The following is a 22109-nucleotide window of genomic DNA, read 5'->3' as shown; positions in this document are numbered from 1 at the left end:
CTGAAAAAATACCCTTGTGGTACCAGAAAAAAAGGGGAGTAGTGTGGGATGTAACATGAGATCAGACACACAAATCTATAAGAGGTAATCAAATATGTATTTCCGTGGGCGGAACAGGTCGGCACTTTTTAAACCGGTTCTAATACCCTTACAGATAGCACTGGTGTCAACATAAATGTTACATCGTGACACGTGACTTTAATGCATATAATGAAGACAGGTGTGGAATTATTGGTGTCTGACTCTCCCACTAGAGGTGTGGCCCACAGTAGATCTGGGATAATTGAGTAGAGGTATTTTGAAACAGGGAAAAGCATACCTGACACATCTTATAAACTCTTTCAAGGAAGAAATTTCATGATATATTCGCAAATAGTAGACAACATTAATTTATATGAAAACAAGTGTTATGTTTCTAATAGCTGTTTATACGTTTAAATATCCGAAAATTCTCCGGACGAGAATATAATTTGTTGTACATTCACTCGAAATCATCCAAGATTCGCTATAACTTTAAACTGATAGAATTTTTTATATTACCTAAAGTAGCTACATCACATCTGACAACAGCGAAGATCTTTTTAACATTTGTTTTGTCACGTGCTCTTGCACAAAACCACGAATGTCAGAAGGTCAGTTTGAAACATGGTTCTCAATATACACGCTTTCTCAACTAGATTAAATTTCTTGTTGATGAAACAAAGTACAAATACTGATGACCTCAAACAACAAATTAACAGAGAAATCTAGGACATCGTGATTACAACTTTATGCATAACGTATAAAAAGTATAAGTTGAGACCTAAGCAACCTTCCTCACAAAATACAAAGATTCATAAACATAAAAAAATACTAAAGACGACATACATCATTAAAACTAATAAGAGGACACAAGATGTAGTTTTAAACCATCATAAAAGTCTTAATATAAATTTTACTTTTTTAAAATATTACGAGAAACTTAATTTGCACATTTTCTATTTCTACACGCAAAAAATCGAATGTTACAAAACAAAAAACTGACGCAGGCAAAGAGATGCCCTATCTTGCGTTAAATGTACGAACAACGACCTCCATCTTTCAACAATTGGAGTTTACACAGTTTAATGAAGACACAAGATATCGCTAACCTTCAAATTACCAAGCTGGATTTACACCTTACACTATAGGCAGGATTCACATTCGTTTCCAAGTTTTGTTTGAATTTCGCGCTAGCCGTCCCTAATTTAGCACTGTAAGACTAGAGGGATTGTTTGTTTGTTTGTTTTTTGAATTTTGCACAAAGCTACTCGAGGGTTATCTGTGCTAGCCGTCCCTAATTTAGCAGTGTAAGACTAGAGAGAAGGCAGCTAGTCATCACCACCCACCGCCAACTCTTGGACTACTCTTTTACCAACGAATAGTGGGATTGACCGTCATATAATAACATGAAAAGGCGAGCATGTTTGGGGCGATGGGGATACGAACCCGACAACCTCAAATTACGAGTCGCACGCCTTAACCCACATGGCAATGCCGGGCCAGGATTCAGATTCTGCATAATATTCAATTGTACCATGTTGTAGGTGGTAGCTATTTTTTAAAGTCACTTTGATTGTTTTAGTGAACTGACCAAAATTCTGGGTGGAATCACTCACTTTCCGTGTAAAATACGTTAACAATTCCAGCAATAATTAGTGGAATTAACTGTGAAAATCACAGTATGTTTTAAATTCAGCGTGTAACAACATACTGTTGAGAACAATAAAGTCATGGACCAGCAAGAAATTTGTTTCCTAAACAGTTTTTTAAACAATCATTTTAAAAAGCCAAATGCATAAATACTGATAATTTTTGGATTTAAACGAAACTGAAGACTAAAGAATTGAGCCTAAGTTTGAAAATCGTAAGGAGCATCTTATTTTAAAAGAAATACATAACTCAAATGAGGTAACATTCTTTGTATCCAAATGACAACGGCCCGGCAAGACCAGGTGGTTAAGACTCTCGAATCGTAATTTGAGGGTCGCGGGTTCGAATCCCCGTTACACCAAACCTGATCGCCCTTTCAGCCGTGGGAGCATTATAATGTGACGATCAACCCCACTATTCGTTGGTAAAAGAGTAGCCCAAGAGTTGGCGGTGGATAGTGATGACTAGCTGCCTTCCCTCTAGCCTAACACTGCTAAATTAGGGACGGCTAGCGCAGATAGCCCTCGTGTAGCTTTGCACGAAATACAAAAACATACAAACACACTAAATTATAATAATAATATATGCATTTATATATATATATTGCTTTGTAAAAAAATCACCAAAAATTTATTTTGGATAAAAAAATGTTCCCCGTACATTCGTTAGGAACATCTTACGTTAATAAAACATTCGAAGGTTTAGGTTTTTTATTTACAGTTTGATATACGAATCAACATTGAATACATATATAGTATTTAAGTTTGTAACAGCTTAACAACATGAAGCAGTTATTTTATATTCAAGTTGGTGTTGGATATACAACAGTTATTTGCAGAATTTTGTGTTATTTAGTTTAACTATACAGTTTAATGGGATGATACGTATTTTAAAAACTTACAAAATCAACCTATTTAGAAAGATTCGAATGGGACGTCATTAAATATTCAAGAACATTCAATAAATTCAACGTATTACTACTTCTTGTCATTTCTACAATACATAATAAAAATCGTGCATTTACGTAATAGCACCGGAAATGACCGTGGTTAGCCTTGACCTTTGATCTCGCAAAATGAACTTTATACTGTCATGATAATACGGCATGCACGTGATAGTAACAATGTCGGTAATTATCCGCCAATCATTACTGACTTTGTGTAATTACACAAATCAATGCAATTTCTTTTCAATATTTTATATTTCAAAACATGAATTAAATTAATTGTGTGAAATGTCCTGTTTTCAAAATGTCCTATTAACAAAATGATGCTCAAAAAATAACTCACCTTCTTCACTTTATTCGCGTTGGGGCTCTCGTAGTTCAAGACGAATCTTGAACGTTATATGTTTATAACCAACTGTTTATTATGGCACAAAAAGAACAAAGTGTAAATCGTTATGTCGGTCGTTTCAAAACACTAAAAGATGAATACAACACTAACTGGGTAAAACTGGAAATTAAACATCACTGCGAGGATAAAAACGCCCTTACTGTGTACGAAAGGTCGACCAAGCACTTAGCTTCCCACAAAATAAGGCTTAACACCTACATCCTCTGGACCCACTCTATAAGCTTTGAGTTAAGCAAGGAACCACCGTACGCAAGATGGTTATAGTTATTTGTGGGATATTTCAAATCACAGAAAAAATGTTGGCTTTAATATATCTAGCACGGATAGAAATCAGCGTAGTGGATGGATGGCATTACTTATTTCTAGGATATATCGCAATAAAATTTGTTCTTTTGTTTTGAATTTTTCGCTTAAGCTATGCAAGAGCTATCTGCAGTGGCTGTCCCTAATGTAGTAGTGTAAGGCTAGAGGGAAGGCACGTAGTCCCCACCATCCACCGCCAACTCTTGAGCTACTCTTTTAACAACGAACAGTAGGATCGGATGCAACATTATAACACCCCAAAAGCTGAAAGGGCGAGCATGTTTCGGTGAGACAGGGATTCGAGCCCGCGACTCTCAGATTACGAGTTAAGCGCCCTAACCACCTAGCCTACAATAAAAACTACCTATAAATTATCTTTAGTTCAGAAATGAACCACTGAAAGTATGTTGGTGATAATTATTTCTAAGATAGGTCAAACCACAGAAAGATAGTTTTTAAGATCTCTCTTTTTAGCCATCCAAAACAGAACTTTTTCGAAAACATTCGATTGCTTGTGTTTCAGATTACAATAAAGAGTATTTCTTTTATTATTTTATGCCATTGTAAACAACGTACATAAAGTTAAACGACCCTAATTAAACTTTCCAACTAACAGAGACTACGTCAAAGTGTGCATTTAGCAACTTAGTAAAATAATCAAGTCAAAACACAATAAAAGTGCAAAGTAATTACTTGGAACGGATATAAAAATCGGGAACATGTCTGCATGGTACAGCTGGCCTAACAAAACCACACAGTATAATTCTTGAATTTGCTTTCGAACAAGTTAGTACAACTTTTCTGCCCTTGGCGCAGATAGCCTAGTTGCTTTGCGCCATAAAACACCAACCCAACCAACCAACGTTTTAGCCAATTTTTTTAATTTTGTTTGATTTCAACGCTTAGCATAAAAGTGTAATAGCAAAATTGGTATTTTACGAAGATACAATGACACACATCATGAAAGCTTTAGATATGAGAAATAGATCGCAAAGCAGTGTGAAATTATGTTCGTCTTTAATTTTAAAAATAATATGCAAAGTTCTAACAATGCGATATTGTTGAACACGTGGCTAAAGTCAGGTGAACTTTAACTAAATTACATTTAAGAGTTTCCCCTGACCCACTGGTTACTCAAGTTTATACATAGCTAGCAGAAATACCCGCCCTCTGGGGAAGATATAACTGCTAATTCCTGTGGAAAGGTATTGACTTGCGGTTTTTTCTGGAATTGTCTGACAGCTCTACAACAATGTACCCATACAATAATGTTCACCATCCACGAGAAAAAGAATTTACTGAAATTTTAGATCAAAAATGAGCTAAGATCATAGAATATATTTTATTAAAGTATTTCTTTGTATACATAGTTATCAATGAAAGTGCTTTGCTTTTGTGTTGAAAAACTAAATAATTCTAAGCTTATTTTTTTGTTTTATAAACGAAAGTCACTCATTTTTGTTTATAATCTTTATTGGTTTAATAAAACACCTTTTTTTTGTGGAAATTTCAATTGCTTTACTTATTGCTCAGTTATAAATATGTTGCATAGTTATACAAATATAACCCAGTTATTGGTGCTGTAGTTTCCCGGATCTCAGTTTTAAATGTATATTTTGGAAGCTACATTAAAATAAGATATGCATGCATTTTAGCAGGCATGAATTTGAAAGTCATTTAACACCATCCTATACTTTGAATTTTATCAGGTCTGTTTGAAACAAGTACATACATTCCCTCAAAACACTGAACTGGAACGTATAACGAATAGAGAAGTTTTTGCCGCTTGGGTGCATCACACAAATTGGCAGGGGATCTCCACGTGACAGTAACATCGGTATGAAATTTTTATTAACACTTGCTTACACCTGTTGATAAACATTAAGTGGAACAGACCTCCAGTTTCGAATTTTCGAGATTATCAGATCTACATGGTACTTTTCTATTGTTCTTCACCACAGTTTTAATGCTCAAGACGCCATGACTGTCAATGACTTATATTCATTATTCTGGTGACAGCTCGTTCGTAGAACAGCCTAAAACTCCCTGCGCACAAAAGAATAATAATAAAAAAAAGAGGTTCAGGGTGTTGAATGTAAAGTCAAGTTTCGCTGCACATTTTAACGTTCTTATAGAAAAGTGAATAAACAATCAGGGACGGCCAAAACAATTCTGGTGTATACAATTGATCTTCCATAAATAGTTCAAGTTACCAATACTACATACAATAAACGTTCTTGTTCGAAGGTCCACGAGTTCCTCTTCTAGTGACATCTTCGCTTCATTCGATTGGCTGTGGTTCATGTCTATATAAACCTTTAGCAGTAGTGCCACATTGGGCACGCGTACCACTGTGACCAATATTTACTAGTGTTGTTGCAATACTTTGGCTAGATAACGTACGCACATGTTCATTTATAAACCATAACAAAATGGTTTTTTTTTGTCTTAAAATCCTTTCTAGCCAGTGCTTACATAGCCAAAGAATAGAAATATTGGATTAATAGTATCCAAATTACTTGGCTGAGACGTTTAAACAATGTAAACTAAAGTCATTATACAAACAAAGTTACAAATATCACTCTGTTAGAAAAAAAAAAAAATTCTCTTAACTAGAACCTAGACAAGGATGTTTTTTCCAAATGTCAAATTGGTGCCCTTTCATTCTATTATCATCAAAATATAGCACAAAAAAACCTGATCTTAATTCTATCGATCTGGTTTCATTTATTTTGCATTATAACGCCCCCACGGCTGAAAAGGCGAGCATGTTTGTTGCGAAGGGGATTCGAATCAGCGACCCTCTCTATCGATTTCCCAGATATTCTTGTAAACTCCAATAAGATTCTAGTGTACCCTTTTTTATTTAATATAAGTTGTGGGATCTTTACTTTCAACTTTGAGACAACACTACCATCTCCGGAATATTCTGGAAGATATCCTTCGAATCTTTCCAACAAGTTAAAGTCGTTGCACAACTACTATTAATAAAACGCGATAATTAAACATCACCGAAATAACTTTAACGCACTCAGAAAGATTGTTCTATACATTACTTTGAAATTAATAAAGAACAAAAAAATTTATTGCACGAAACTACACATTGCTACTTAGTTATTTAGTTACACTTTTATTCTTTCACAGTGATTTTAGCCCGGCATGGTCAAGTGTGTTAAGGCGTTTGACTCGTAATCCGAGGATGACGGGTTCGAATCCCGGTCGCACCAAACATGCTCGCCCTTTCAGCCGTGGGGGCGTTATAATGTGACGGCCAATCCCACTATTCTTTGGTAAAAAGGTAGCCCAACAGTTGGCAGTGGGTGGTGTTGACTAGCTGCCTTCCCTCTAGTCTTACACTGCTAAATTAGGGACGGCTAGCGCAGATAGCCCTCGAGTAGCTTTGCGCAAAATTCAAAACAAACAATTCACAGTGATTTTTGTGTGTTTTTTTTTTCGCAAGAACCAAAATATTTGTGTGTGTTTTCTATAGCAAAGCCACATCGTGCTATCTGCTGAGTCAACCGAGAGAAATCGAGCCCCTGATTTTAGCGTTATAAATCCATAGTCTTACCGCAGTACCAGTGAGGGACCCAAAATATTTGTCTTGACAGCTAAAAACAAAGCTGATGCTTACGTTAGTTTAAACGTTCATTTTTCCCTCTGCGATGGTATATTATTAATCATCACTTCCTTTTGTTGACTCATTGTCAAATTTACGCGTTTCTTCTTAGTATAATGGCTGTTAATGTTTACAGTTGATGCTTGTGATAAAACTATGGTACGTTCTTTCGTTATTAAAGTGCATAGAAAAGTTTCGCACGTTTAGAACAACATTACTGAAATAAACGTACGGTATTTATCAGTTATTTTTGTACTGTATGTAATGAACGGAAATTTTGTGACGTTTGGTCTCACTTTTTTATTTTTTTCACTACAGATACGTTAAACACGTGATTTTGGTTTCCCTACAAATAATAAGAGGTAACACATCCAACAACTTCCCCGAGTTTATAAAAGTCGCTGAGAACAAATTAAACGTGTTAAGTTATCTAGGGTACTTACTTACCGGATGTAAAACATACATTGCATAAGGGAAGTCATACATATGCCAGGACGAAAAATAATTCCTCACAGCTGGGGTGGAACAATCCCCGTGACACGTTCAGAGCTGAGAACGAGGTTCTTTTATCTGTTAAACCGTGGTGATAATGCATGAAAGAATCGTAATTGTTATTCAAACTTCAACATTAAAAAAGAAAAAAAAATCTATTATAGAAGTAACGAGTTTCTCAACTGGGCCTACTCAGTTAACCAACTGCCGTCCTTATTAATAACATTATCTAGGTTTAACAGAGTGGGAGAAATGACTCGTGGTATTAAAAGGGTTAACAACCAGTCATTATCATCTCAAAATGTTTGCGCAATGACGAAATTTTAAAGTTGTTGAAATTTTGTTAACACATGGGATACTTACATAAAGTATTGTTTGTTTTTTTCAATTTCACGCAAAGTTACACAAGCCTTAATTTAGCAGTGTAAGACTAGAGGGAAGGCAGCTAGTCATCTCTACCCACCGCCAACTCTTGGGCTTCTGTTTTACCAACGAATAGTGGAATTGACCATCACATTATATCGCTCCCATGTTTGATGCGATGGGGATTCGAACCTGCGACCCTGTGATTACGAGTCGAGTGCCTTAACCACCTGACCATGCCAGGGCAACATAAAGTATTATCATACGTCCTCGAGTTTAAATATCACAGCTATTAGAAACTTTTAAATACAATATCATCATAACAGTTCTGTTTCTAACAACCTCTGATCCACCACTGAATGACATTCATTGTGTGAGGTGGAATAGGAAGACAGTGAATTGAAACTAATCAGCAGAACTGCTAGACATGACATTCTGAATAAAGGACTTGTACCAGTTAAACCCTCAGGAAAAAACAATGGACAAAGTACTTGAACTGATTTGAAAATGATAAACATATAATATAAAAAAGACAAGCATATATCTTAAGTATATGGGTAACATTTGCAACCATCTTAACACTCATGATTCTCTAACATTTAGAACAATTATATATTCAGCAAACTGCATTTTCAAATAAACACCTGTGTTATGTATCTTAGCATCCACAGAGAAACTTATTCAACTGAAAATAGTTATTTGCAAATAATTAACAAAAATAAGTAAAATATAATATTTACACCCTTATTTTCAAGCAAAGTAAAAAACACATTACTCATTTTAGAAATCTGAGTTCAACTGTATTTTTTCTTGTTTGATAAACAACCAAATAATTTTTCAATAGCAAAAATCTAACAATGAAATTAATGAATCACAACATGTCAAGTTTATATTAAAATTCTGCATTTAAATAATTCTGTAAATTAAAATAAATCCCTTAAAATGTAACTATGCTCCAAACATGGCAGAAGTATATCACTTGAAATATAAATTTATTTTTATAAAATTATTTAAGGTCTTTACAACAGCTTCTGTGAAACCAAGACCTTTCATTACAAACAACTCTTCAAAATATAAATAATTTATTTATTGTTTGCAAAATTAAGGATTATCTTAGGAAATGTGTACTAACCTACTAGTAAAAAAATTACAACTTCTATATCTTACTTTATATGGGATAAACTCCTCTCTAAGAATTGGGTTAGATTTGTATACTATGATAATTCACACATACATTATTTCTCTGTATTAGAAGTTAGATCAGAAAGTTTTAAAATTATGAAACTTCAGTAGGAAAGTGTTATGGGTGGAAGTGAAGCTGTAGCAAATACTCAATATCTATAAAATTTTCAAGTTGGGGCCTGAAAAAAATTCGAAAATCCTTGTTTTATATTATTTTCTTAGGCCTAACTTAAATTTTTTGTACTTAATTTTATTTCAATTTAGTACCCCTAGTTTAGTTGAATTAATTATTAGTTATATAATATTAATTGTTGTCAACTGTGTACTACAACAATGGGGTTGAGTCACTTAACCTGTTCAAAAGTACTTATAAAAACCAATATATATGTAGAAAACCTCTTCTTTCAAACCATGTTTAGAAACCTTTGCTCTAGTATAAATACTGCTAGTTGCTTTCCTATCAAAAATGGAAAAAGACTCTCAGTTTTCCTAGACTGAAGAGTACCAGTTGATTTTCACACCCATCAAGTCCTTCACGATACCCAATAGCTTAGAGGGAAATAAAGATGATATTGGACACGTTTTCAGGATTCCACACCCTTTTGATTCTGCCAGCTTAAAGAATTTAGATTTGTCTTAAATACATGTATTACATCAATGATGTAAAACAATCTCTCCAATAAAAGTATAATAATAAATAAAACTAAGAAATAATAAAATTAAATATATTAAGTTGTTTAACTAATACTATTAATGAAAGTAATAATAAGAAAAATAATATACTATACTATACTAAACTACAGACATAAAACCTAAAATTCTACAATAGTTGTAAACAATGACTTAACTGTAAAGAGAAAGTTAAGTAGTTAATAAACCAGCTCAGATATTTACTGACACGTACATAAACTATTGTTTTCATTCATATCTGCCTGAAAGAACATATTTAAGTACTTTTATCTATGTTATTTACTGTTGGTAAAACAAGGAAAAGCGTTTTTTACAGTGTGTTAATGACATCAGAGCAGTGCTGGAAAGTAATTATAACAACAAGACATCTTTAGAACCTGTGAGATCAAATTTTGCAAAAGAAACTCCAAAGGTATCTCAACAAGATGAACATACAATTGATTAGTCACCTGAATTTTTTTTTTAAACTAATACTCCTCATTTTACTGGTGAATAAAGAAGCTTTATTTGTAATTGCTACACTGAGAACTTTTATGTTCAAAATTCACATACACCCATACGATATTAACTACAGCACTATAAACACAGTGACCGAATATGTATAGATTAGTTAATATTTAATGTCTTGCTAATTAAAATCCCCTTTCTATAATGTTATTGTAGTTACAAAGAGCCAATTACTAAAGCTTGCAATGTGAATACTTAATTAATTAATGGATAGTTAACAGTCTCTGCTTTTTAGGTGTTTAAAATATAATTTATAAAATGCATGTTTTGCATCATTTTGAAATATACATGTATCAAATTCTGCACTTTTTTATTTATGGCACATCACAATGGTTAAAATCAAATTTATTGCACTCAATATTTTTACCTTATTTACAATTTTATAAACGTAGGCTCCACAAATCACATACTCATTAAGTACTAGGTTTTTAGCACTCTTTAACCTGCTTAACTACCCAGCAGTCAAAATAAATTATTAAAACGTTACCTAATTATCTTGTTTTAATTTACATAAATAAAACTTCGTTATTTCTATCTATTCCCCTTGAATATGATGTTAAAATAGTGTCTATGATTTACTCATACTTTAAATACACATACAATGGTTATGAATTTAACTGTTGTCGACAATGGTGCAATTAGTAACATGTACTCTTTACAATTTTATTCCTTACTTATGCTATCAAACAAATTTTCATTGGAAATATGTTTAACACTTTAATAATAAAGCTCACAAGACGGACTAGGGCATTCAAAATTACTAAGCAGGTAAATTCGTCATTAATTTTTTCGTCCGAACGACAAACTTTTGGTGTGCAAGTTCATAGCCTGGCATGGTCAGGTGGTTAGAGCGGTCGACTTGTAATCTGAGGGTTCGAATACCGGTCATACCAAACATGCTCGCCCTTTCAACCTTGAATGTGTAATATGTTACGGTCAATACCACTGTTTGTTGGTAAAAGAGTAGCCCAAGAATCGGTGGTGGGTGGTGATGACTAGTTGACTTCCCTCTAATCTTAAACTGCAAAATTAGGGCCGGCTAGCGCAAATAGTCCTCGTGTAGCTATGCACGAAAATTCAAACAAACTAAAAAATAAGTGGAAGCTCATAGGGAAAAATTGATGTCTTATTTCATCATATAATCCTTTTTTTTCTTCTTTTAATTTGGACTTGTTTATTGTAATTCTGATTATGACTTTGAATTTTGTTTTTAGAATGAATTTTTGATTCTCAACTACATATCTTGATTTTTGGACTTTATTTTCATTGTTCATTTTCCACCACATTGCTCCTTTTAATCGTCATTAAAATGCATTTACTTTTGTGCTACTTTATTTTATTCATATGGAAACGTTCAATTAGTCTTTATTTACTTTCTTATTATTGTGTTGAAAATCAGCAACCGAGATTGTTAATCCATTCCTGGAAGCACGATACCGCAGAAATACATATCGAAAATGAAATTAAAAAACAAAACAAAAAACAGAATAAATAATGGAAATCAAAATTACAATACAATAATTCCAAATTAAATGAAACAAAAGAATATGTCAAAATAACAAACAAAAGAAATAAGAAATCGATATTCCCTACGGGCTTCCTCTGTTGGATACACCAAGTTATTAACAAATTTGTTTTGTTTGTTTGTTTTACAGGTAAAAAATATAATTAAATAATACCCAAATTAAAAATTAAAACTATCAATCCAACAGTTTTTTGTTTGTTTTTACTTGTCATATACTTGAACGTTTAGAAATTAACATTTGTGTTCAGTTAAGCACGTAATTAAGGCCAAAATTTATGTCCATATAAAATTCGCTTAACGTTAGTACTTCGAAGCTCGTACGTTAACATAATTTCTTTTGATACTTATAATAACGCTTTATTATAAAACGCTTTATTCATTTATGTTAAATGCTTTATAGTATGGGGTGCATATTTAGACCGATCAAGTTTTAGTTTTGTCCAAATGATGCCGAAACAATGAAAATGTAAGGCATCAAAACATAAGACACTACAATTACAGCTTTTAACAAGTAAGTCTGTTATGAAATTATTCATTCGTTTTATTCTCTGAACGTACCATTTATTTCGGTTAAAATTCACGCAAATTAGGTGGCCTGTATTCAAACACTACATCGTCAGCTAGTATTCGATTTTACAACAACAATTATTTCTCACAGCTATGTATTTTGAAAATGTTCGTGTTAAATTTTATTTATTAAGTGTCTTGCGATATTATATCACTAATTCTCATAATTATCATCTATAACTTTTGTAACATGTATTTAAGAGTACTCAGTAAACATTACGATGGATATGTTACTAACGTATTGTGTGTTATGAAAAGCAAAAACACAACGACATAATTATGGTGATTTTGAGTAATTCGTCTTAAATAAAATACTTAATATGTTCATTTATTACTTTTGAATCATATAGCCGTTGATGTTACTGAGTTTAGGTTGGATTATTCAATTTGCCAATTATTGCTATATCTGTACTGAATGAAGAAATTGTAAGTCTTCTGTAATATTTTGAAGTAATATAACCAGATGAAGATACTTTAGAAAGCTGAAAGAAATTAACGAAGGGAATTTCACAATATTAAGACAAAAAAATAATCTTGACAAATATGTTATTGGTATGCATGACTAGCTAGCTTCAAGCACAAATACCTCTATACGTAGTTGTAAAGCACATAATGTAACCAAAGTATAAATACATTAAACACCACAAATAACAATACCTCAGCAATATTAAACCAACGTCTTCATTCACCATAACATCGCTGTGACAATGACGTAAAAAAAAATATTTTCTCTCACACAATGTGCGGGTGGGACATTAGTGAACAACACTACAAACTGGATTATTCCAAGTTATCTCCTGTATGGTTCTGATTATGTGATTAACAGACCGTGAGGACTCTCAGATTTTGTACTTGGGCCAACGCCAACAGCTCGCCACTTATGCGAAACTGCGTCGTGCACCTGTTGCTATGATGACTTCCTTCAAAGTGGTTGACCCCTCCTCCTCCAAGACACCTATAAATGTGGTCTCTGACCTCCAGCTATGACTAAGGAAATAATCGTGTACCCACCGATATTAGTAAAAATTTTTACATAACAAGCATACATCTGGGGGTTTCAAAGCAGACTTATAACTAACCTTTTAAAAATGACCAAAAATAAAATGTCATTTTCAGAATAGTTAATTTGATATACCGGTCAAAAATATGAAACTCAAAGTTTCGCTAACGTTCTTTGCAAACATACTCTTTCTATCCTAATAGATTTGTGTTGGTGGTTTAAAAGCGTTTACTAAATATTAACAGACGACACGATGTTTTTTGTAATTTATTGGAAAGCTGCAATTACACGTGACACGTAGACAAATCCTAACTTTTAAGACTTGCTATTTGAGTACGGGTTATGAAAAAACTAGCTAAAAGGAAAAGTGTGACATGAATTTCAAACACTAAACCCAAGTTACTGCATCTCACTGTTGTCCACCTTAGGAAACCAGTTTCTCATAACAGGGCCTTATCTAAAGCACACAGGGTGTGTACAATTGCCCACGTGACATACCTTACTGCCCACGTTGCCAGAACAAAAAGTGTATGTGAACAAGGTCTTAAGATTTATATAACCATTATTGTTTAACAAATGTTTTATCAGAGGCTTTTACTTTAGGTCCCATTAACGGTCACAACAAACACGATATCCAAATGGACATTTTCTAATTACATACGTTTATGCTTTGCTACAATAATTTAACGTTCATACAAAAGTACATAATCATTAATTATTTGCACCTTTCGCAATGTGGTTGCTTAAAGTAATATTTTTAATTTCTTGTTGTGTTACTTCACCCTAATGGGTATATTTAAATGTATAGTTCAACTCGTTTGTTTCTGTACAATTAAATTACTTGCTTTGGTTATTGTTGTTAAAGCAAAAAGCTACAGAATGTGTTATATGTCCTCTGCCCAAAACGGGTATAGAAACCTGAGTTTTAACGTGGTAAGCTTACAGACTTAACGCTGAGCCACTGGGAAAAACTTAAAATAGCTTTTAATTTACCGATCTAAATAACAAATACATTTATAGCAAAAATTTTACCCCAAATAAAGAAATTAGACGTTTCAAACACATAAACAACTTACACAAATCACTGGAATAACCAAAGTGTATATACCATTAGCAAACTACAATAAAATAGCATTACTACTTCATTTTGCCCCGCAGCGCTAGAAATCAGGTTTCGATACCAGTGACGAGCAGAGCAAAGATAGCCCATTGTGTAGCTTTGTAGTTAATCCTGAACAAACAAACAAATACTTTATTTTAGGGTTGTTTTTTTTCTTTGAGTTTGTGTCTTTGTCAATTTGCTACAATAATTTATATCGAGTTAACTAATTTAGGAATTTTTCTTTGTTTGTTTTGAATTTCGCGCAATCTACACGAGGGTTATGTGCGCTAGCTGTCCATAATTTATCAATATAAATTTAGAGGGAAGACAGCTAGTCATCACCACCCACCACCAACTATTGGGCTACTACTTTACGAACGAACTGGCCGTAACATTATAACGCCCCCACGTCTGTTTGGTGTAACGGAGATTCGAACTAGCGACCCTTAGATTATAAGTTGAACACTCTAACCACTTGACCATGGAGGTCCCATTTCTCTTGAAATGTTTCGAGGACAAAAATAAGTGACAAAGGCCTATAACACTGATTTTGAACAATAAATAAAAATTGTTCATGGTTGAAAAGATACGCGACAATGCAGTGAGATTGTGAGTTAACGCTTGCTACAGTACACTATTTGTTTCTGCGCATAGCTACACAGAAGACAATGTGCGTGCACATAGTCTAGAAGAAAGGTAACTAGTTAATATTACCTATTGCAAACTCTTGGGCTGCTTTTGTCTAACTGAAAAATCACTCTTAGCGTACCAACAGTCCCAGAATGGGGAACAAGTTTGTTTTCTTGTTGTTTTTCGCAACACACTTTCTATAGTTATATTTATGTTCCAATTTTTGATTCGCATACCACTCCAACTAGGTACCATCTACATGTATTTCATCTGTTTCCGGAAATACGTATTTAAATTAAATAAGCATAATCAAGTGTATACCCATACACATATATGTAAATATCTAATTTTTTCGAGAACTGTGATAGCTCTTTGTAATTTAGAAGTGATAGATTAAAAAGAAGGCAGCTAGTTAATACCATTCACCGCCAACTTTTGGACTACTCTTTTACCAACGAAAAGTGGGATTGACCGTAATATTAAAACCTGCCACAACTAAAAGAGTATGCTCGGTAACGACATTCGTGAACCCACAAATTGCGAGTCGAGCTCCCTGAACACCACGCTTTCCGTTCTTTCTCTTTTTGACACAATAAGTTTTTATTGCTCTAATAATGAATTATATATATACACAATGCTAATTTATCTGATTACTTTTGTTTGTGTATGTCCGCTCATTAGCTGGCGAATCGTTCGACGGATTGTCACCAAACTTAGCACGTATTTTTAGGGCCCCCCATGGAATGATATATTCAAACAAGTTTCCTTTGGCTTTTCGCGAAACACAAGTCTTAAAAACGTATTTTAGAGGTTTCTATACTGTTTAGCTACTGATATTTAAAATGCTTTCTGAACTAAATATAATTCTTTAACTTATTATCCTAACATGTCAGTCAGATTTTGTACATACAAGCTAAAAACGCCCATGTTGCAAAACTAGGCCACAAATAACCTTTCGGTGTTGACTTAGCTGTTACAAATAACCTCTCGGTGTTGACTTAGCTGTTACACTATAGAATTTTGTCAAGAATAACCTCTCGGTGTTGGCCTCCCTATTATACTACATAATTCTTTATGGGAGTCTGCATATGTTTGTTTGTGGGTTCACTTCGAATTTATGTTTATAAGTATAATAAACTATAAATTATTGAAGTGAGGAATCTACTGATACTACTAGTTACAAAAGAACATTTCCAAGATAATTTTCTGGCTCATTTTTAGAATTGTCTGTTTAACCATCGTTTGAACCCACATGTTTAATATATATAATTTACATCTGGTAAATAATAACAACCACTCAACTTTTCCTAATTCTCGGCTGTGTGACTCTCCGAATATAATTATAAAGTTAAGTTATTTACACGTTTTTACTTCTTTCGTTGTTGAAAGTTTGAAACAGGTAATTCGACAAATTTCACCATTTTTTGAAAACGATTTTAGATGTGAATAAAACTGCGAGCGAAGCAATTTTTTTCCGTAGGAATCAATTTTTTAATTGATGAAAATTATGTTTCTCATGTAATTATTTCTCCAGAACAAATCGTACAAGATACAGAAGTGCGGGAGATAAAGTCGTATAATATGTGAGTAAACGTGAATAAAGTTTGAAGACTGTTTGTTTGTTTTTTAATTTCGTGCAAAGCTACACAAGGGCACTACCTGTCCCTAATTTAGATGTGTAAGACTAGAGGGAAGGCAGCTAGTCATCACCACCCATCGCCAGCTCTTGGACTACTCTTTTACCAATGAATAGTGGGATTGACCGAAACATAATAACGCTCCCACGGCTGAAAGGGAGAGCATGTTTGGTGCGAGGAGGATTCGATCCCACAATCCTCAGAGTAGGAGTCGAGTATCTTAACCACCTGGTCGTGGAAACAATTTGAAATAGGAATGAAAAAAACTATTACAAACGTGCAATGTTTCGACAAGCTTATATCACCATCAAATATTTAAAGTATTCTTACATAATAAGGAATATACTACACATATATATACATATAGTACAGAGTTCTGAATATATTCAATCTAAACTGAGATAACATTTTTCTTAGCTACTCTTTCGCATAAATAACTGTGCTGGCTAATATTTGGCCCTGTAACTCACATTTTGAACAAACATATAACAGTACTTATTGAAAATTATTTACAGCTTTTAATGCATACTAAAACAAAACAAAAAACAGACACGTAGGTATGTACATAGAACTACAGGGTAGAATGTGGCGCTTTAACGTAGCTGAAATGTGGCCATACAATATCACTGTTTAAACATCTCTATTTGATAGGTTACTAATAGGATACACCATTAGAAAGAATGTTTTTGGTCTCGTTTAATATGATTGTGTACACTTATGCTAATAACACTTACTGTACGTAGAAAACATACAAGTGGACCAAAATTAAGAGCGAGACGGTATACTTTCATCTACACGCACTCATTGACAGCTGACACGTACTTTGATTATCTCTTCCTTAGTCAAAATCAAGATAATAAGAACGCTGCACGTATATTTGAAGGAATTTTCACAATAATTACAAAAGACGAGATTAAATTTTATGTGTCTACATAACCGAGAAATCTAAATTATAGTTCAGTTAATATCTCGCATTGTGGAATGAATGGACGGTTTTGTGAGTTGACTGTGCTTATTTTAGTAACATGTCGTTCAGTCTGGTTACCGGTGGAGACCGTCAAACGGATAAAAACAAAGGTCAGTGGGGAAGCAAAGACAAAGTGGTATATAAATCCTTAAACCTTTTTTTCATGTAACAGGCTTGTTCTCTTGTGTGTGTGTTTTTTAAATAAACCAGAGAGGGCGCAGTTCACGACGTGGTAAATAAGTAATGGCTGAACCGAGCTCTCCGTATATGTTTCATCAAGGTATCCGAAGGCCAACAGCTTTTAACTCACTATTTTATGGGATAGAATAAGTAAACACGGCTTTACCTTGAAAGATTTGCTGTTATAAGTTAGCTTAAGTAACAGTTCCTTTTTGGTATTGTATTATACCCATTCAAACGTACTCAGATTATATATATTTTTCTTGGAGAATACCCAACAATTTTGCATTACACGCTTTATAAAAAACGTTATTTTGTTACTTTCGAGATTGTTTCACAACCGCGTGATAGTTAAAATAGGAGTGATATTTTTAATATTGTTGTCTTACACGTTTATGTAGGAAATTTCAGTTACAAGAAACAGTTCACATATTTTTACATATTCTGGTTCTGGTGATTTGAGTAACGAGTGACAATATAAATACAACATTTTGTTATACAGAATATGACAAAATATGTTATAATTCTTAAGCCCTTTTCAACTTTCAGAAAGAAACAGAAATATAAGTTATTTTATAGCCCATCTTTCATGTTTGAAAAGTTGGCTTGTGTAATTTTGATTATTACTTTTATATGCCCCCCAGCGCTCAGCTGTGTGTCTGTGGACTTCCAACGCTAAACACCAGGTTTCAATAGCCGTGGTGGACAGAACACAGATAGCCCCCATTGTATAGCTTTGTGCTTAATTCAAAACAACAATAACAACTTTTATGTAAATACGGGCTTCCATTTGAGATTCAAATATCAGATATTTTGTGTACATTTTTATTCTTATATAACTCATCTTGCTAATTAGATAAGTGAAACTTCAAAGCATATTAATTCACATTTTACAATTATGATGATTTCATTCATGTTAAACCTTGGTATTATTAGTTTGATGAATGTTTCATTATCCCAAGCTTTCATAGGGAAAAAAAACTACCAATCACAAGTTCAGCTGATTTTAAGAGGACGCTTGGGATTACATAAACTTTACTTATCAAGACTTTAAGAACAGATGTTAATTTAAACTCAGGTACCACTAAGACTGAAAATATTAGTAAAATCGATTTATCCATCATATCATATAGCAGTGAATTGATTCGTCACAGTAAAAGAACTAAAGCTTATCTTGAATTAAACCATTATTACCTAAGATCAGTAAAATATTAAAAATATTTCAGTTCTTATATAAACGAATAATTTTAAATACAAAACTGTGCAATTTGCTGTCTGTACTTCCCCCACCATGGGTATTGAAATCTGGTTTGTAGCATTGTTAAGTTTGCAGATGTGCTACTGAGAATGGACTAATTTTGAACTCCCAATCTTTAAGTGAGGAAGCTAGTGAACAGAACCCACAGCTATCTCTTTGGTTGCTATTATCAGACAAACTACTTGAGACTTTACCATCACTTTCACAACATATCAACAGCCCTAAGAAACAGAGCATATTTTATGCAGAAAGGGGATGGGAACCATGAACCCTTAGGTATACAATATGGGCAAACTAATTATTAAGCTATACCTGGCTAAGTAACAAGTTAAACAGATAGAAGTTATCTAAAAGATACAATGTGTTTTTTATTTCAGTATTATCACAATGGCAGTATCATCCTGGTATATGTGTCCATGTTTCACTCATATTTTTTTCCCTTGGTCTTTTTTTTTTTAAACTTATATTTGGGGGTTAATTTACTGAGTATTGTCAGTTGATCAATTATGTTAAAGATAGCACATTGTAACCTAAAAACAGAAAATACATTGCTCACAAACTGAATAATATGTTAACATAAAGTAAGAATTTTTAATAGAATTGATGTATCTTTTTTAATTCAAACAAGTTATAATTATAAAGCTTGTACTCACCTAATAAGACATGAAAAACAATGTTGACTTTTTAAACAGTGCCTTACATGTCAACTAGCCAAGTTGAATATCATCTTAATTACATAGGATAAAAACTGTGCCAAACATGCAAGGAACATAATGAAAGAAAAACCAGGATATAGATGTACTGTGTTTAAAATAATAATATATACATATATATTGATAACCCAACATACAATATTTGTTCATTTTTATTACAAGTTCAGAGATAAGTGTTATTTACTCTGAATGTGTAATTAGTAGATTAGAACTATTATAGTTGAGAATCAAGCTTTTAGTCTTTGAATTGTCAAAGATATGTTATATAAATAACTCTAGTCAGTTTACAACACAACATTATTCTTTCAAGAAAAAATAATGAAATCTGGCTGTATAAATATAGCTATGGTAAGCCAAATAATATTCAAGTTGTTTTACTAGTTGCACATATACCTTAAGTCATACCTTATTTTAATATTCTAAAAACAGATGTATAATTACCACCTGAAATAATTAAAACTTCATCGATGTTGTATAAGCAAATGAAGAAATTTATCACAATCAAAACTGCAAAAAGTGGTTCATGGGCATTCTAAGAATTTAAAAGAATTTGATCTACAAAACTAAAGACTTTTTCCTAATTATAATTATTTTATCACAAAAACTGTACATCTTGAATATAAATAAGTGTAAAAACTGGAACCCAACAGAGTGACAGACTGTTATTTTCAAGTAACAAATTACCAATATTACTACTAACATAACAATGGAAATAAGTGCTTTTTAGTCTTACTTCAATTTTATGTATCGATTTTGAATAGGAAGTTAAGAACACAAATAAGGATCACAAAAAGGTGCAACTCATAGTTAAAAAAAAGGTTATAGCAATGACACATCAATACTTTTATAATTTAGCTAAAAATGCAATATTAAAGTATTTTTATTTCTAGTAGTAGTTTCAAATATATTCATGTTATTAAGTGATACTACAACTTACAAGTACAATGCCCACTGACAAAAGAAAAACTTCTTAATAAATACTGACGTTAGTTATAACTTATTAGTATTATCAAGTGAAAACACATAAAATACATTTACTGAGTCTTTTTAAATTTATATGAGCAGTTACATTAATTGCTATTTGCAAACAAATAAACGTGTGTGTGTGTATACACATATATATATACAGGGTGTTCAGAAAGTCACTGTGCACTTATATATTTATTAACAGACATGTTTCAATATAGAATACAGGAGGTAAATATGAATGACAGTTATAAACAATGTTGAAAGTGATAGGCTTGGATCCTTCTTATTTTGTTTCTAAACACCACTATCAGTTGCTGGCTTGAAATAGACTGAATGAATGCTGATTAAAAAACTGCACAATGACTTTCCGAATACCCTGTATATATACATATTATTGTAGCCATAAAAATCAAATAACGCGTTTACTTTTATTACTACATTAATTGTTATTTGCAAAAATATAAACGTATGTGTGTATATTATATATATATATATATACATTAATTATACAAGGCAGAAAATGTAACCAGGAAACTTTAGGCGCTAATTAACTACTTGAAAGTATTATATTATTGTTGACAAATCATTTCGTATTTACATTCTATTTTTTAAAGTTAAGAACAAATCGACTTACCACTACCACTTTACTAGTACTGACCGTCAGACAGCGGTGCAGATTAAGATCTAACACCGACATTAACCAATTCCAAACTGTAATAGTTTTTGTACTAATCGTCTTTTAAAATGTAATCAAACGTGTATCAATTATCAATTATGGATCACTAAAGCCCGTAGTCGCAATTACTTGCTACCGATTTGTTTCCACTCGAATGTTATTATATTTGCTTCATGCGACCTCTATGAAGAAAAAAGTTTGAAAATTTACTGCACATTTCTCAATTTCGCATTAAAATAATACTTTGTGATCTATTTAACGAAAAATGACTGGATAAGTACAAAAACAGACAAAAAATAAAAAATGGGATATAACTAAATATGTATTAAAATTAATTAAAACGAGTTATTTATTGCTTCAGTTATGTTTTTCTAAGACAATGTTTACCGGTCCATTATTATCAGGCCTGGCATGGCCTAGCGCGTTAAGGCGTGCGCTTTGTAATCTGAGGGTCGCGGGTTCGCGCCCGAGTCGCGCCAAACATGCGCTCCCTCCCAGCCGTGGGGGCGTTATAAAGTTATGGTCAATCCCACTATTCGTTGGTAAAAAAGTAGCCCAAGAGTTGGTGGTGGGTGGTGATGACTAGCTGCCTTCCCTCTAGTCTTACACTGCTAAATTAGGGACGGCTAGCACAGATAGCCATCGAGTAGCTTTGTGCGAAATTCCAAAACAAACCATTATTATTTTACTTCTTTGTTGTTAT

The 22109-nt window shown here is 33.0% G+C and overlaps 1 protein-coding gene across 18 annotated transcripts in view; it reads right to left on the bottom strand.

The window, feature by feature from the left end:
* The window catches only part of LOC143245160 (uncharacterized), a 64552-nt gene extending 42965 nt beyond the window's left edge, over positions 1–21587 (bottom strand). For 2 of the 18 annotated variants that reach the window (XM_076491155.1, XM_076491177.1), the window contains exons 1-2: positions 21365–21587; positions 9409–9600 (exon numbers count right to left, since the gene is read on the bottom strand). The gene's annotated coding sequence lies outside the window, so the exon portion shown is untranslated. Of the gene's footprint in view, positions 1–2960; positions 3487–7395; positions 7451–9408; positions 9601–12931; positions 13190–19701; positions 19797–21364 lie in introns of those variants that run through there. The other 16 variants (XM_076491154.1, XM_076491176.1, XM_076491158.1 and 13 more) reach the window with 15 other exon arrangements.
* Positions 21588–22109: the final 522 nt, after the last annotated feature.

This window comes from Tachypleus tridentatus, chromosome 2, assembly GCF_004210375.1.
Source record: "Tachypleus tridentatus isolate NWPU-2018 chromosome 2, ASM421037v1, whole genome shotgun sequence".
NCBI classification, from domain to species: Eukaryota; Metazoa; Arthropoda; class Merostomata; order Xiphosura; family Limulidae; genus Tachypleus; species Tachypleus tridentatus.
This window is presented reverse-complemented; position numbering and strand designations above follow the sequence as displayed.